Consider the following 14,497-nt stretch of genomic DNA (forward strand, 5'->3'; position numbering starts at 1 on the left):
GGGGCCACACTGCTTCTTAGTTACTTTAGGGGGCACCCACGCTGCCCCTTAGTTACTTTAGGGGGCACCCACGATGCTCCTTAGTTACTTTAGGGAGGGGCCACACTGCTTCTTAGTTACTTTGGGGGGCACCCACGCTGCTCCTTAGTTACTTTCGGGAGGGGCCACGCTGCTCCTTAGTTACTTTAGGGAGGGGCCACGCTGCTCCTTAGTTACTTTAGGGGGCACCCACGCTGCTCCTTAGTTACTTTAGGGGGCACCCATGCTGCCCCTTAGTTACTTTAGGGGGCATCCACACTGCTCCTTAGTTACTTTAGGGGGCACCCATGCTGCCCCTTAGTTACTTTAGGGGGCATCCACACTGCTCCTTAGTTACTGCCCCTGCTCCTTAGTTACTTTAGGGGGCATCCACACTGCTCCTTAGTTACTTTAGGGGGCATCCACACTGCTCCTTAGTTACTTTAGGGGGCACCCACACTGCTCCTTAGTTACTTTAGGGAGGGGCCACGCTACCTTTTAGTTCCTACAGGGAGGAGTCACGCTGCTCCCTAGTTCCTACATGGAGTTCTGCTTCTCCATAGTTCTTACAGGGAGGGATCGCGCTGCTCCATAGTTCCTACAGGGAGGGGCCACGCTGCTCCTTGGATACTTTAGGGGGCACCCACGGTGCTCCTTAGTTACTTTAGGGAAGGGCCACGTTGCTCCTCAGTTACTTTAGGGGGCACCCACGCTGCTCCTTAGTTACTTTAGGGGGCACCCACGCTGCTCCTTAGTTACTTTAGGGGGTACCCACGCTGCTCCTTAGTTACTTTAAGGGGCACCCATGCTGCCCCTTAGTTACTTTAGGGGGCACCCACGCTGCTCCTTAGTTACTTTAGGGAGGGGCCACACTGCTTCTTAGTTACTTTAGGGGGCACCCACGCTCCCCCTTAGTTACTTTAGGGGGCACCCACGATGCTCCTTAGTTACTTTAGGGAGGGGCCACACTGCTTCTTAGTTACTTTAGGGGCACCCACGCTGCTCCTTAGTTACTTTAGGGAGGGGCCACGCTGCTCCTTAGTTACTTTAGGGAGGGGCCACGCTGCTCCTTAGTTACTTTAGGGGGCACCCACGCTGCTCCTTAGTTACTTTAGGGGGCACCCATGCTGCCCCTTAGTTACTTTAGGGGGCATCCACACTGCTCCTTAGTTACTTTAGGGGGCACCCATGCTGCCCCTTAGTTACTTTAGGGGGCATCCACACTGCTCCTTAGTTACTTTAGGGGGCATCCACACTGCTCCTTAGTTACTTTAGGGGGCATCCACACTGCTCCTTAGTTACTTTAGTGGGCACCCACACTGCTCCTTAGTTACTTTAGGGTGGGGCCACGCTACTTTTTAGTTCCTACAGGGAGGAGTCACGCTGCTCCCTAGTTCCTACATGGAGTTCTGCTTCTCCATAGTTCTTACAGGGAGGGATCGCGCTGCTCCATAGTTCCTACAGGGAGGGGCCACGCTGCTCCTTGGATACTTAGGGGGCACCCACGGTGCTCCTTAGTTACTTTAGGGAAGGGCCACGTTGCTCCTCAGTTACTTTAGGGGGCACCCACGCTGCGCCTTAGTTAATTTAGGGAGGGGCCGCGCTGCTCCATAGTTCCTACAGAGTGGGGCCACGCTGCACCATAGTTCCTACAGGGTGGGGCCACGCTGCTCCATAGTTCCTACAGAGAGGGGCCACGCTGCTCCTTAGTTACTTTAGGGGGCACCCACGCTGCTCCTTAGTTACTTTAGGGGGCACCCACGCTGCTCCTTAGCTACTTTAGGGGGCACCCACGCTGCTCCTTAGCTACTTTAGGGGGCATCCACACTGCTCCTTAGTTACTTTAGGGAGGGGACACGCTGCTCCTTATTTACTTTAGGGAGGGGCCACACTGCTTCTTAGTTACTTTAGGGGGCACCCACGCTGCTCCTTAGTTACTTTAGGGGGCACCCACGCTGCTCCTTAGTTACTTTAGGGGGCACCCACGATGCTCCTTAGTTACTTTAGGGAGGGGCCAAACTGCTTCTTAGTTACTTTAGGGGGCAACCACACTGCTCCTTAGTTACTTTAGGGAGGGGCCACGCTGCTCCTTAGTTACTTTAGGGAGGGGCCACACTGCTTCTTAGTTACTTTAGGGGGCACCCACGCTGCTCCTTAGTTACTTTAGGGGGCACCCACGCTGCTCCTTAGCTACTTTAGGGGGCACCCACGCTGCTCCTTAGCTACTTTAGGGGGCATCCACACTGCTCCTTAGTTACTTTAGGGAGGGGCCACGCTGCTCCTTATTTACTTTAGGGAGGGGCCACACTGCTTCTTAGTTACTTTAGGGGGCACCCACGCTGCTCCTTAGTTACTTTAGGGGGCACCCACGCTGCTCCTTAGTTACTTTAGGGGGCACCCACGCTGCCCCTTAGTTACTTTAGGGGGCACCCACGCTGCTCCTTAGTTACTTTAGGGAGGGGCCACACTGCTCCTTAGTTACTTTAGGGGCCACCCACGCTGCCCTTAGTTACTTTAGGGTACCCACGCTGCCCCTTAGTTACTTTAGGGGGCATCCACACTGCTCCTTAGTTACTTTAGGGGGCACCCATGCTGCCCCTTAGTTACTTTAGGGGGCATCCACACTGCTCCTTAGTTACTTTAGGGGGCACCCACGCTGCCCCTTAGTTACTTTAGGGAGGGGCCACGCTGCTCCTTAGTTACTTTAGGGAGGGGCCACACTGCTTCTTAGTTACTTTAGGGGGCACCCACGCTGCTCCTTAGTTACTTTAGGGGGCACCCACGCTGCTCCTTAGTTACTTTAGGGAGGGGCCACACTGCTCCTTAGTTACTTTAGGGGGCATCCACACTGCTCCTTAGTTACTTTAGGGGGCACCCATGCTGCCCCTTAGTTACTTTAGGGGGCACCCACACTGCTCCTTAGTTACTTTAGGGAGGGGCCACACTGCTCCTTAGTTACTTTAGGGGGCACCCACGCTGCTCCTTAGTTACTTTAGGGGGCACCCACGCTGCTCCTTAGTTACTTTAGGGGGCACCCACGCTGCTTCTTAGTTACTTTAGGGAGGGCCCACGCTGCTTCTTAGTTACTTTAGGGGCACCCACGCTGCTCCTTTATTACTTTAGAGAGGGGTTGCACTGCTCCTTGGTTACTTTAGGGGGCACCCATGCTGCCCCTTAGTTACTTTAGGGGGCATCCACACTGCTCCTTAGTTACTTTAGGGGGCATCCACACTGCTCCTTAGTTACTTTAGGGGGCATCCACACTGCTCCTTAGTTACTTTAGGGGGCATCCACACTGCTCCTTAGTTACTTTAGGGGGCATCCACACTGCAATCCACACTGCTCCTTAGTTACTTTAGGGGCATCCACACTGCTCCTTAGTTACTTTAGGGGGCATCCACACTGCTCCTCAGTTACTTTAGGGGGCATCCACACTGCTTCTTAGTTACTTTAGGGGGCACCCATGCTGCTTCTTAGTTACTTTAGGGGGAGAAGCCACGCTGCTCCTTAGTTACTTTAGGGGGCACCCACGCTGCTCCTTAGTTACTTTAGGGGGCACCCACGCTGCTCCTTAGTTACTTTAGGGGGCACCCACGATGCTCCTTAGTTACTTTAGGGAGGGGCCACACTGCTTCTTAGTTACTTTAGGGGGCAACCACGCTGCTCCTTAGTTACTTTAGGGAGGGGCCACGCTGCTCCTTAGTTACTTTAGGGAGGGGCCACACTGCTTCTTAGTTACTTTAGGGGGCACCCACGCTGCTCCTTAGTTACTTTAGGGGGCACCCACGCTGCTCCTTAGTTACTTTAGGGGGCACCCACGCTGCTCCTTAGTTACTTTAGGGGGCACCGACGCTGCTCCTTAGCTACTTTAGGGGGCACCCACGCTGCTCCTTAGCTACTTTAGGGGGCATCCACACTGCTCCTTAGTTACTTTAGGGAGGGGCCACGCTGCTCCTTAGTTACTTTAGGGAGGGGCCACACTGCTTCTTAGTTACTTTAGGGGGCACCCACGTTGCTCCTTAGTTAATTTAGGGGGCACCCACGCTGCTCCTTAGTTACTTTAGGGAGGGGCCACACTGCTCCTTAGTTACTTTAGGGGCCACCCACGCTGCTCCTTAGTTACTTTAGGGGCACCCACGCTGCCCCTTAGTTACTTTAGGGGCACCCACGCTGCCCCTTAGTTACTTTAGGGGGCATCCACACTGCTCCTTAGTTACTTTAGGGGGCACCCATGCTGCCCCTTAGTTACTTTAGGGAGGGGCCACGCTGCTCCTTAGTTACTTTAGGGAGAAGCCACGCTGCTCCTTAGTTACTTTAGGGAGGGGCCACACTGCTCCTTAGTTACTTTAGGGGGCATCCACACTGCTCCTTAGTTACTTTAGGGGGCATCCACACTGCTCCATAGTTACTTTAGGGGGCACCCATGCTGCCCCTTAGTTACTTTAGGGGGCATCCACACTGCTCCTTAGTTACTTTAGGGGGCATCCACACTGCTCCTTAGTTACTTTAGGGGGCACCCACGCTGCTCCTTAGTTACTTTAGGGGGCACCCACACTGCTCCTTAGTTACTTTAGGGGGCATCCACACTGCTCCTTAGTTACTTTAGGGGGCATCCACACTGCAATCCACACTGCTCCTTAGTTACTTTAGGGGGCATCCACACTGCTCCTTAGTTACTTTAGGGGGCATCCACACTGCAATCCACACTGCTCCTTAGTTACTTTAGGGGGCATCCACACTGCTCCTTAGTTACTTTAGGGGGCATCCACACTGCTCCTTAGTTACTTTAGGGGGCACCCATGCTGCCCCTTAGTTACTTTAGGGGGCATCCACACTGCTCCTTAGTTACTTTAGGGGGCATCCACACTGCTCCTTAGTTACTTTAGGGGGCATCCACACTGCTCCTTAGTTACTTTAGGGGGCACCCATGATGCCCCTTAGTTACTTTAGGGGGCATCCACACTGCTCCTTAGTTACTTTAGGGGGCATCCACACTGCTCCTAAGTTACTTTAGGGGGCATCCACACTGCTCCTAAGTTACTTTAGGGGGCATCCACACTGCTCCTTAGTTACTTTAGGGGGCATTCACACTGCTCCTTAGTTACTTTAGGGGGCATCCACACTGCTCCTTAGTTACTTTAGGGGGCACCCATGCTGCCCCTTAGTTACTTTAGGGGGCATCCACACTGCTCCTTAGTTACTTTAGGGGGCATCCACACTGCTCCTTAGTTACTTTAGGGGGCATCCACACTGCTCCTTAGTTACTTTAGGGGGCACCCACGCTGCTCCTTAGTTACTTTAGGGGGCACCCACACTGCTCCTTAGTTACTTTAGGGGGCATCCACACTGCTCCTTAGTTACTTTAGGGGGCACCCATGCTGCCCCTTAGTTACTTTAGGGGGCATCCACACTGCTCCTTAGTTACTTTAGGGGGCATCCACACTGCTCCTTAGTTACTTTAGGGGGCACCCATGCTGCCCCTTAGTTACTTTAGGGAGGGGCCACGCTGCTCCTTAGTTACTTTAGGGAGAAGCCACGCTGCTCCTTAGTTACTTTAGGGAGGGGCCACACTGCTCCTTAGTTACTTTAGGGGGCATCCACACTGCAATCCACACTGCTCCTTAGTTACTTTAGGGGGCATCCACACTGCTCCTTAGTTACTTTAGGGGGCATCCACACTGCAATCCACACTGCTCCTTAGTTACTTTAGGGGGCATCCACACTGCTCCTTAGTTACTTTAGGGGGCATCCACACTGCTCCTTAGTTACTTTAGGGGGCACCCATGCTGCCCCTTAGTTACTTTAGGGGGCATCCACACTGCTCCTTAGTTACTTTAGGGGGCATCCACACTGCTCCTTAGTTACTTTAGGGGGCATCCACACTGCTCCTTAGTTACTTTAGGGGGCATCCACACTGCTCCTTAGTTACTTTAGGGGGCATCCACACTGCTCCTTAGTTACTTCAGGGGGCACCCATGATGCCCCTTAGTTACTTTAGGGGGCATCCACACTGCTCCTTAGTTACTTTAGGGGGCATCCACACTGCTCCCTAGTTACTTTAGGGGGCATCCACACTGCTCCTAAGTTACTTTAGGGGGCATCCACACTGCTCCTTAGTTACTTTAGGGGGCATTCACACTGCTCCTTAGTTACTTTAGGGGGCATCCACACTGCTCCTTAGTTACTTTAGGGGGCACCCATGCTGCCCCTTAGTTACTTTAGGGGGCATCCACACTGCTCCTTAGTTACTTTAGGGGGCATCCACACTGCTCCTTAGTTACTTTAGGGGGCATCCACACTGCTCCTTAGTTACTTTAGGGGGCATCCACACTGCTCCTTAGTTACTTTAGGGGGCACCCACGCTGCCCCTTAGTTACTTTAGGGGGCATCCACACTGCTCCTTAGTTACTTTAGGGGGCATCCACACTGCTCCTTAGTTACTTTAGGGGGCATCCACACTGCTCCTTAGTTACTTTAGGGGGCATCCACACTGCTCCTTAGTTACTTTAGGGGGCACCCATACTGCCCCTTAGTTACTTTAGGGGGCATCCACACTGCTCCTTAGTTACTTTAGGGGGCATCCACACTGCTCCTTAGTTACTTTAGGGGGCATCCACACTGCTCCTTAGTTACTTTAGGGGGCACCCACACTGCTCCTTAGTTACTTTAGGGAGGGGCCACGCTACCTTTTAGTTCCTACAGGGAGGAGTCACGCTGCTCCCTAGTTCCTACATGGAGTTCTGCTTCTCCATAGTTCTTACAGGGAGGGATCGCGCTGCTCCATAGTTCCTACAGGGAGGGGCCACGCTGCTCCTTGGATACTTTAGGGGGCACCCACGGTGCTCCTTAGTTACTTTGGGGAAGGGCCATGCTGCTCCTTAGTTACTTTAGGGGGCACCCACGCTGCTCCATAGTTCCTACAGGGAGGGGCCGCGCTGCTCCATAGTTCCTACAGGGAGGGGCCACGCTGCTCCATAGTTCCTACAGGGAGGGGCCACGCTGCTCCATAGTTCCTACAGGGAGGGGCCGCGCTGCTCCAGGGAGGGGCCGCGCTGCTCCATAGTTCCTACAGGGAGGGGCCGCGCTGCTCCATAGTTCCTACAGGGAGGGGCCGCGCTGCTCCATAGTTCCTACAGGGAGGGGCCGCGCTGCTCCATAGTTCCTACAGAGAGGGACCACGCTGCTCCATAGTTCCTACAGGGAGGGGCCACGCTGCTCCATAGATACTTCAGGGTGGGGCCACGCTGCTCCATAGTTCCTACAGGGAGGGGCCGCGCTGCTCCATAGTTCCTACAGGGAGGGGCCCGCTGCTCCATAGTTCCTACAGGGAGGGGCCGTGCTGCTCCATAGTTCCTACAGAGAGGGACCACGCTGCTCCATAGTTCCTACAGGGAGGGGCCACGCTGCTCCTTGGATACTTTAGGGGCCACCCACGGTGCTCCTTAGTTACTTTAGGGAAGGGCCACGCTGCTCCTTAGTTACTTTAGGGAGGGGCCGCGCTGCTCCATAGTTCCTACAGAGAGGGGCCGCGTGGCTCCATAGTTCCTACAGGGAGGGGCCGCGCTGCTCCATAGTTCCTACAGGGAGGGGCCCCGCTGCTCCATAGTTCCTACAGGGAGGGGCCGCGCTGCTCCATAGTTCCTACAGGGAGGGGCCACGCTGCTCCATAGTTCCTACAGGGAGGGGCCACGCTGCTCCATAGTTCCTACAGGGAGGGGCCCCGCTGCTCCATAGTTCCTACAGGGAGGGGCCGCGCTGCTCCATAGATACTTTAGGGTGGTCGAGAGAAGGGGCGTCACCCTCTGCCTGTGGCAGCCCTCACAACCCTCCACTGACTCCTTCTTCTTGTCGGCGCGCCCCTGACAGCCTGTGTGTTCTTGGTGTCTGGAGGACAGATCTGCGGGGTCCGCCCTGGGTGCCCGAGTCGGGCAGTTTGACGCTTTTCACAGCTCGCCCTCTTCCCGGATCGAGATGGCCTCTCTTGTCGTTGAGTTCATCTGTGCCCAGCGCCTTGAGCCGGCTCTGCTGGCGCTGCAATGGGTGAGACTGTGCACAACACAGAGCCCTCCAAGTGCACCTTCCCACACACGCCTGAGTGCTAGGGATTGTGGTCGTAGAATGACACGAGACCCCCCCTTCCCCGCCCCCCCCTCCGGTTGAAGCTGGGCCCCTCGAGTGTGGCCTGGCCCAGCCTCGCCCTCTGATGCCCAGCGCCACACCTGCCTTCTAGCTGGGCTTGGCCAGGCATTCTTGGCGCAGCGGGTGCACACGGCCCTCCCTGCCCGTACCCTTGGTTCTGCGCCCTGGGGGCGGGGAGGCCTTCCTGATCCTCGAAGATTAGACAACAGCTGTCTGCACTCTGTCCTGGTATTAGGACTCTCTTAGCTCGTTTCTAAGTACTCTGAGTTTAGCCTGCTAACGAAGTCGATGTCCAGGAAGGAGAGGTCATTTGTCGAGGGTCACACATTTTCATTGAGAAGAAAAGGCGGGATTGAAATGTAGCGCTGTCGGTTCGTACCTAAGACCTTGACCATGGTCCATGGCCTTCTCCTCACACACACCCTGCTGCGCAGTGTTCGCCTGTCAGTGGATCGGGTGCACTTCAGCCTTTCATCCTCACCTGTCCCCAGTCAGCTGCTCTCTGTTGCAGCCCCAGGGGCTCACTGGGGGTAGGGATGGGTTCCTGCCTCTTTCACTAGTGGCTGCTGGAGGTCTTTGAGCCCCAGGGGCTCACTGGGGGTAGGGATGGGTTCCTGCCCCTTTCACTAGTGACTGCTGGACGCCTCTGAGCCCCAGGGGCTCACTGGGGGCAGGGATGGGTCCCTGCCTCTCTCACTAGTGGCTGCTGGACGCATCTGAGGCCCATGGGCTCACTGGGGGTAGGGATGGGTTCCTGCCCTTTTCACTAGTGACTGCTGGACGCCTCTGAGCCCCAGGGGCTCACTGGGGGCAGGGATGGGTCCCTGCCTCTTTCACTAGTGGCTGCTGGACGCATCTGAGGCCCATGGGCTCACTGGGGGTAGGGATGGGTTCCTGCCTCTTTCACTAGTGACTGCTGGAGGTCTCTGAGCCCCAGGGGCTCACTGGGGGTAGGGATGGGTTCCTGCCTCTTTCACTCGTGGCTGCTGGAGGTCTAACCCCCAGGGGCTCACTGGGGGTAGGGATGGGTCCCTGTCTCTTTCACTAGTGGCTGCTGGTGGTCTATGAGCCCCATGGGCTCACTGGGGGTAGGGATGGGTTCCTGCCTCTTTCACTAGTGGCTGCTGGACGCCTCTGAGCCCCATGGGCTCACTGGGGGTAGGGATGGGTTCCTGCCTCTTTCACTTGTGGCTGCTGGAGGTCTCTGAGCCCCAGGGGCTCACTGGGGGTAGGGATGGGTTCCTGCCCCTTTCACTAGTGACTGCTGGACGCCTCTGAGCCCCAGGGGCTCACTGGGGGTAGGGATGGGTTCCTGCCTCTTTCACTAGTGGCTGCTGGACACCTCTCAGCTCCAGGGGCTCACTGGGGGTAGGGATGGGTCCCTGCCTCTTTCACTAGTGGCTGCTGGACGTCTAAGGCCCAGGGGCTCACTGGGGGTAGGGATGGGTTCCTGCCTCTTTCACTAGTGGCTGCTGGACTTCTAAGCCCCAGGGGCTCACTGGGGGTAGGGACGGGTTCCTGCCCCTTTCACTAGTGACTGCTGGACGTCTCTGATCCCCAGGGGTTCACTGTAGGCCATCAGTTTTCTTGGCTCTCCGCCACTGGTCATTGCTTGGGCGTTTCTCCCTTGGTTGGTAGGCTAGTGTTCCCGAGGTCACTGCTGCACATCTCTTCCCATGCCCCCGCTCCACCAGTGCTCACTATTGGTGGGGCAGGGTTCTTGCCTTTCTTCCAGTGGTCACTGCTGGACGTTTCCCAGCTCGAGGAGCGCTCTGTGGGTAGAGCAGTGTTCTTGCCTCTCACCCCGTGGACGTCTCTTGGCCCCTATTGCATACTGTGGGCAATGAAGAGTTCTTACTTCGCTTCCACTGGTCACTGTCGTGTTCTGGGGTTCGTGCCTCCTGTCCACTGGTCACTACTGGGCGTCTTGCCATTGAAAGCGACGTCTCGGAGCCTGACTGGCACGTCGCTGAAAGTGAAGGGGTGTGCCTCGATTCCAGTGGTCACAGCTGGACCTGGTAATAATAATTCTTTATTTATATATATAAAAACATATCTTTAAAAGATTCTTCCAGCACATTAAATACAATTTTGCAGATTAAAAAGGATTAAGGAAAAAAAGTAACATTTGGCCTTATCAGTGCTTACTGCAACGTGTCAATTTAAAAATTAGCACTCCCGGACAATGCAGATGAGGTTAAAGTACATATTATTCTGCACAGTTATCCAATTTTTCTAGAAGTCTATAAACTTGCTGAACGAATTTGGCCAATTTTATATTTAAAACAATGTTCTCGATATATATATCTAAATAAAAGAATTAGCTGGACCTGGTGTTGTGGGAATCTGAGGCCACTTAGTCTGAGGGACACCGTGTGGGCAGTGTCCATGTAAAGCAGGCGAATAATGACTTGCTGCTTTTGTTTGCTATCGACAGATCTATCCTTCCTACCTTGCATCAGCCATGAACCCTCGGGTGATTTACCAGACATTTGCCTTGCTGGCGCCACCCTGGTGCCATGAGGCTTTGGAGTGCGCCGACATGAGCAGGTACTTCAGTGCAAGTACAAGTCCACTTGGGAAGCTGCTCTCTTCCGTGCTTCTTCGAGGTTTAGGAAGTGAAGCAGGGGTGATATACTTTGAATGGAACAGTATTGGCGCTTCTCAGCATGGCTGACTTACTTAGAATGGGACAGTTCAACGCTTCCCAGCAGGGTCCACATATTTGAATGGGCGAATACTGTCACTTATCAGATGGGCTGACATGCATTGAATAGGACAGTACTGTTGCTCGTCTGCAGGGCTGAAATTGTTTGAATGGGACAGTGCCGATGCTTCTCAGCCGGGCTGACATACTTTGAATGGGACAGTACCGATGCCTCTCAGCAGGGCTGAAATAGTTTGAATGGGACAGTGCCGATGCTTCTCAGCAGGGCTGACCTAGTTTGAATGGGACAGTACCGATGCTTCTCAGCCGGGCTGACCTAGTTTGAATGGGACAGTACCGATGCTTCTCAGCCGGGCTGACATACTTTGAATGGGACATTCTCAGCCGGGCTGACATACTTTGAATGGGACATTCTCAGCCGAGCTGACATACTTTGAATGGGACAGTACCGATGATTCTCAGCCGGGCTGACATACTTTGAATGGGACAGTACCGATGCTTCTCAGCAGGGCTGACATACTTTGAATGGGACAGTACCGATGCTTCTCAGCCGGGCTGACATAATTTGAATGGGACAGTACCGATGCTTCTCAGCCGGGCTGACATACTTTGAATGGGACAGTACCGATGCTTCTCAACCGGGCTGACATACTTTGAATGGGACAGTACCGATGCTTCTCAGCCGGGCTGACATACTTTGAATGGGACAGTACTGATGCTTCTCAGCCGGCCTGACCTACTTTGAATGGGACAGTATCGATGCTTCTCAGCCGATCTGATATAATTTGAATGGGACAGTACCGATGCCCACCTGTCTGGGTGAACTCCAGAGTCCAAAGGAGGAAATTAAGAGTCTTGGGGTTTGGCTGGAACAAGACCTTTCCTTCAGGACCCAGGCGAAAAAAACGGCGGGAGTGTGTTTCAGTCTTCTCCGCTCAGCTCGGAAAGTTCTGCCCCTCCTTCCACCGCCGTCTAGGAAGCTGCTCATTCAGGGGCTGATTGTATCAAGATTGGATTATAGCAATGCTATCTTTCTTGGTGCCCCTGAAGCAACGTTAATAAACTCCAACAGATCCAAAACGCTGCAGCGCGGCTTCTTAAGAACATCCCAATGTCGTGGTCAGCTAAACCAGCATTGAAGGCACTGCATTGGCTTCCGTTGCGCGAAAGGGTCAAATTTAAGTCCCTCTGCCTTGCGCATACAATTCTGCAGGATAAGGGTCCTCCTATCCTAAAGAATCTAGTTGTACCCTATAAGGCTAATAGAGCCCTGTGCTCAGATCAGAAACATCTGCTCAAAACTCCTAAAGTTATAAAGGTACGTACCGGGGGATGAAGATTCTCAGTGAACATAGCGACCCTTTGGAATTCACTCCGATGCTTCTCAGCAGGGCTGATATAGTTTGAATGGGACAGCACCGATGCTTCTCAGCCGGGCTGACATAATTTGAATGGGACAGTACCAATGCTTCTAAGCCGGGCTGACATACTTTGAATGGGACAGTACCGATGTTTCTCAGCCGGGCTGACATACTTTGAATGGGACAGTACTGGCGCTTCGCAGCAGGGCTGACCTAGTTTGAATGGGACAGTACCGATGCTTCCCAGCCGGGCTGACCTAGTTTGAATTGGACAGTACCGTTGCTTCTCAGCAGGGCTGACATTCTTTGAATGGGACAGTACCGATTCTGCTCAGCCGGGCTGACCTAGTTTGAATGGGACAGTGGCGATGCTTCTCAGCAGGGCTGAGAGACTTTGAATGGTACAGTGCTGATGCTTCCCAGCAGGGCTTGACGGACTATGAATGGGACAGTTCCAGCGCTTCGCAGCAGTGCTGACAGACTTTGAATGGGGCAGTGCCGATGCTTCTCACCCGGGCTGACATAGTTTAAATGGGACAGTAACTTTGCTTCTCAGCAGGGCTGACAGGCTTTGAATGGGACAGTACTGATGCTTCTCAGCCGGCCTGACCTACTTTGAATGGGACAGTATCGATGCTTCTCAGCCGATCTGATATAATTTGAATGGGACAGTACCGATGCCCACCTGTCTGGGTGAACTCCAGAGTCCAAAGGAGGAAATTAAGAGTCTTGGGGTTTGGCTGGAACAAGACCTTTCCTTCAGGACCCAGGCGAAAAAAACGGCGGGAGTGTGTTTCAGTCTTCTCCGCTCAGCTCGGAAAGTTCTGCCCCTCCTTCCACCGCCGTCTAGGAAGCTGCTCATTCAGGGGCTGATTGTATCAAGATTGGATTATAGCAATGCTATCTTTCTTGGTGCCCCTGAAGCAACGTTAATAAACTCCAACAGATCCAAAACGCTGCAGCGCGGCTTCTTAAGAACATCCCAATGTCGTGGTCAGCTAAACCAGCATTGAAGGCACTGCATTGGCTTCCGTTGCGCGAAAGGGTCAAATTTAAGTCCCTCTGCCTTGCGCATACAATTCTGCAGGATAAGGGTCCTCCTATCCTAAAGAATCTAGTTGTACCCTATAAGGCTAATAGAGCCCTGTGCTCAGATCAGAAACATCTGCTCAAAACTCCTAAAGTTATAAAGGTACGTACCGGGGGATGAAGATTCTCAGTGAACATAGCGACCCTTTGGAATTCACTCCGATGCTTCTCAGCAGGGCTGATATAGTTTGAATGGGACAGCACCGATGCTTCTCAGCCGGGCTGACATAATTTGAATGGGACAGTACCAATGCTTCTAAGCCGGGCTGACATACTTTGAATGGGACAGTACCGATGTTTCTCAGCCGGGCTGACATACTTTGAATGGGACAGTACTGGCGCTTCGCAGCAGGGCTGACCTAGTTTGAATGGGACAGTACCGATGCTTCCCAGCCGGGCTGACCTAGTTTGAATTGGACAGTACCGTTGCTTCTCAGCAGGGCTGACATTCTTTGAATGGGACAGTACCGATTCTGCTCAGCCGGGCTGACCTAGTTTGAATGGGACAGTGGCGATGCTTCTCAGCAGGGCTGAGAGACTTTGAATGGTACAGTGCTGATGCTTCCCAGCAGGGCTTGACGGACTATGAATGGGACAGTTCCAGCGCTTCGCAGCAGTGCTGACAGACTTTGAATGGGGCAGTGCCGATGCTTCTCACCCGGGCTGACATAGTTTAAATGGGACAGTAACTTTGCTTCTCAGCAGGGCTGACAGGCTTTGAATGGTAGTCTTGATGCTTCTCAGCCGGGCAGTCCTAGTTTGAATGGGACAGTACCGATGCTTCTCAGCCGGGTTGGCAGACTTTGAATGGGACAGTGGCGATGCTTCTCAGCCGGGCTGTCCTAGTTTGAATGGGACAGTACCGATGCTTCTCAGCCGGGCTGTCCTAGTTTGAATGGGACAGTACCGATGCTTCTCAGCCGGGTTGTACTAGTTTGAATGGGACAGTACCGATGCTTCTCAGCCGGGTTGGCAGACTTTGAATGGGAGAGTGGCGATGCTTCTCAGCAGGGCTGTCCTAGTTTGAATGGGACAGTACCGATGCTTCTCAGCAGGGCTGACATACTTTGAATTGGACAGTGCTGATGCTTCTCAGCCGGGTTGACAGACTTTGAATTGGACAGTACCGATGCTTCTCAGCCGGGTTGACAGACTTTGAATGGGGCAGTACCCGCATTGGGTTGCTATACTTTGAATGGGGCAGTATTAGCACTTTGCCATG

At 53.7% G+C, this 14,497-nt stretch overlaps 1 protein-coding gene across 10 annotated transcripts in view; it reads left to right on the forward strand.

The window, feature by feature from the left end:
• The window catches only part of HECTD1 (HECT domain E3 ubiquitin protein ligase 1), a 665,243-nt gene that overhangs the window by 91,351 nt on the left and 559,395 nt on the right, over positions 1 to 14,497 (forward strand). The gene's annotated exons all lie outside the window — the stretch shown is intronic.

The sequence above is a fragment of the Lissotriton vulgaris genome, chromosome 9, assembly GCF_964263255.1.
Source record: "Lissotriton vulgaris chromosome 9, aLisVul1.2, whole genome shotgun sequence".
NCBI lineage: Eukaryota > Metazoa > Chordata > Amphibia > Caudata > Salamandridae > Lissotriton > Lissotriton vulgaris.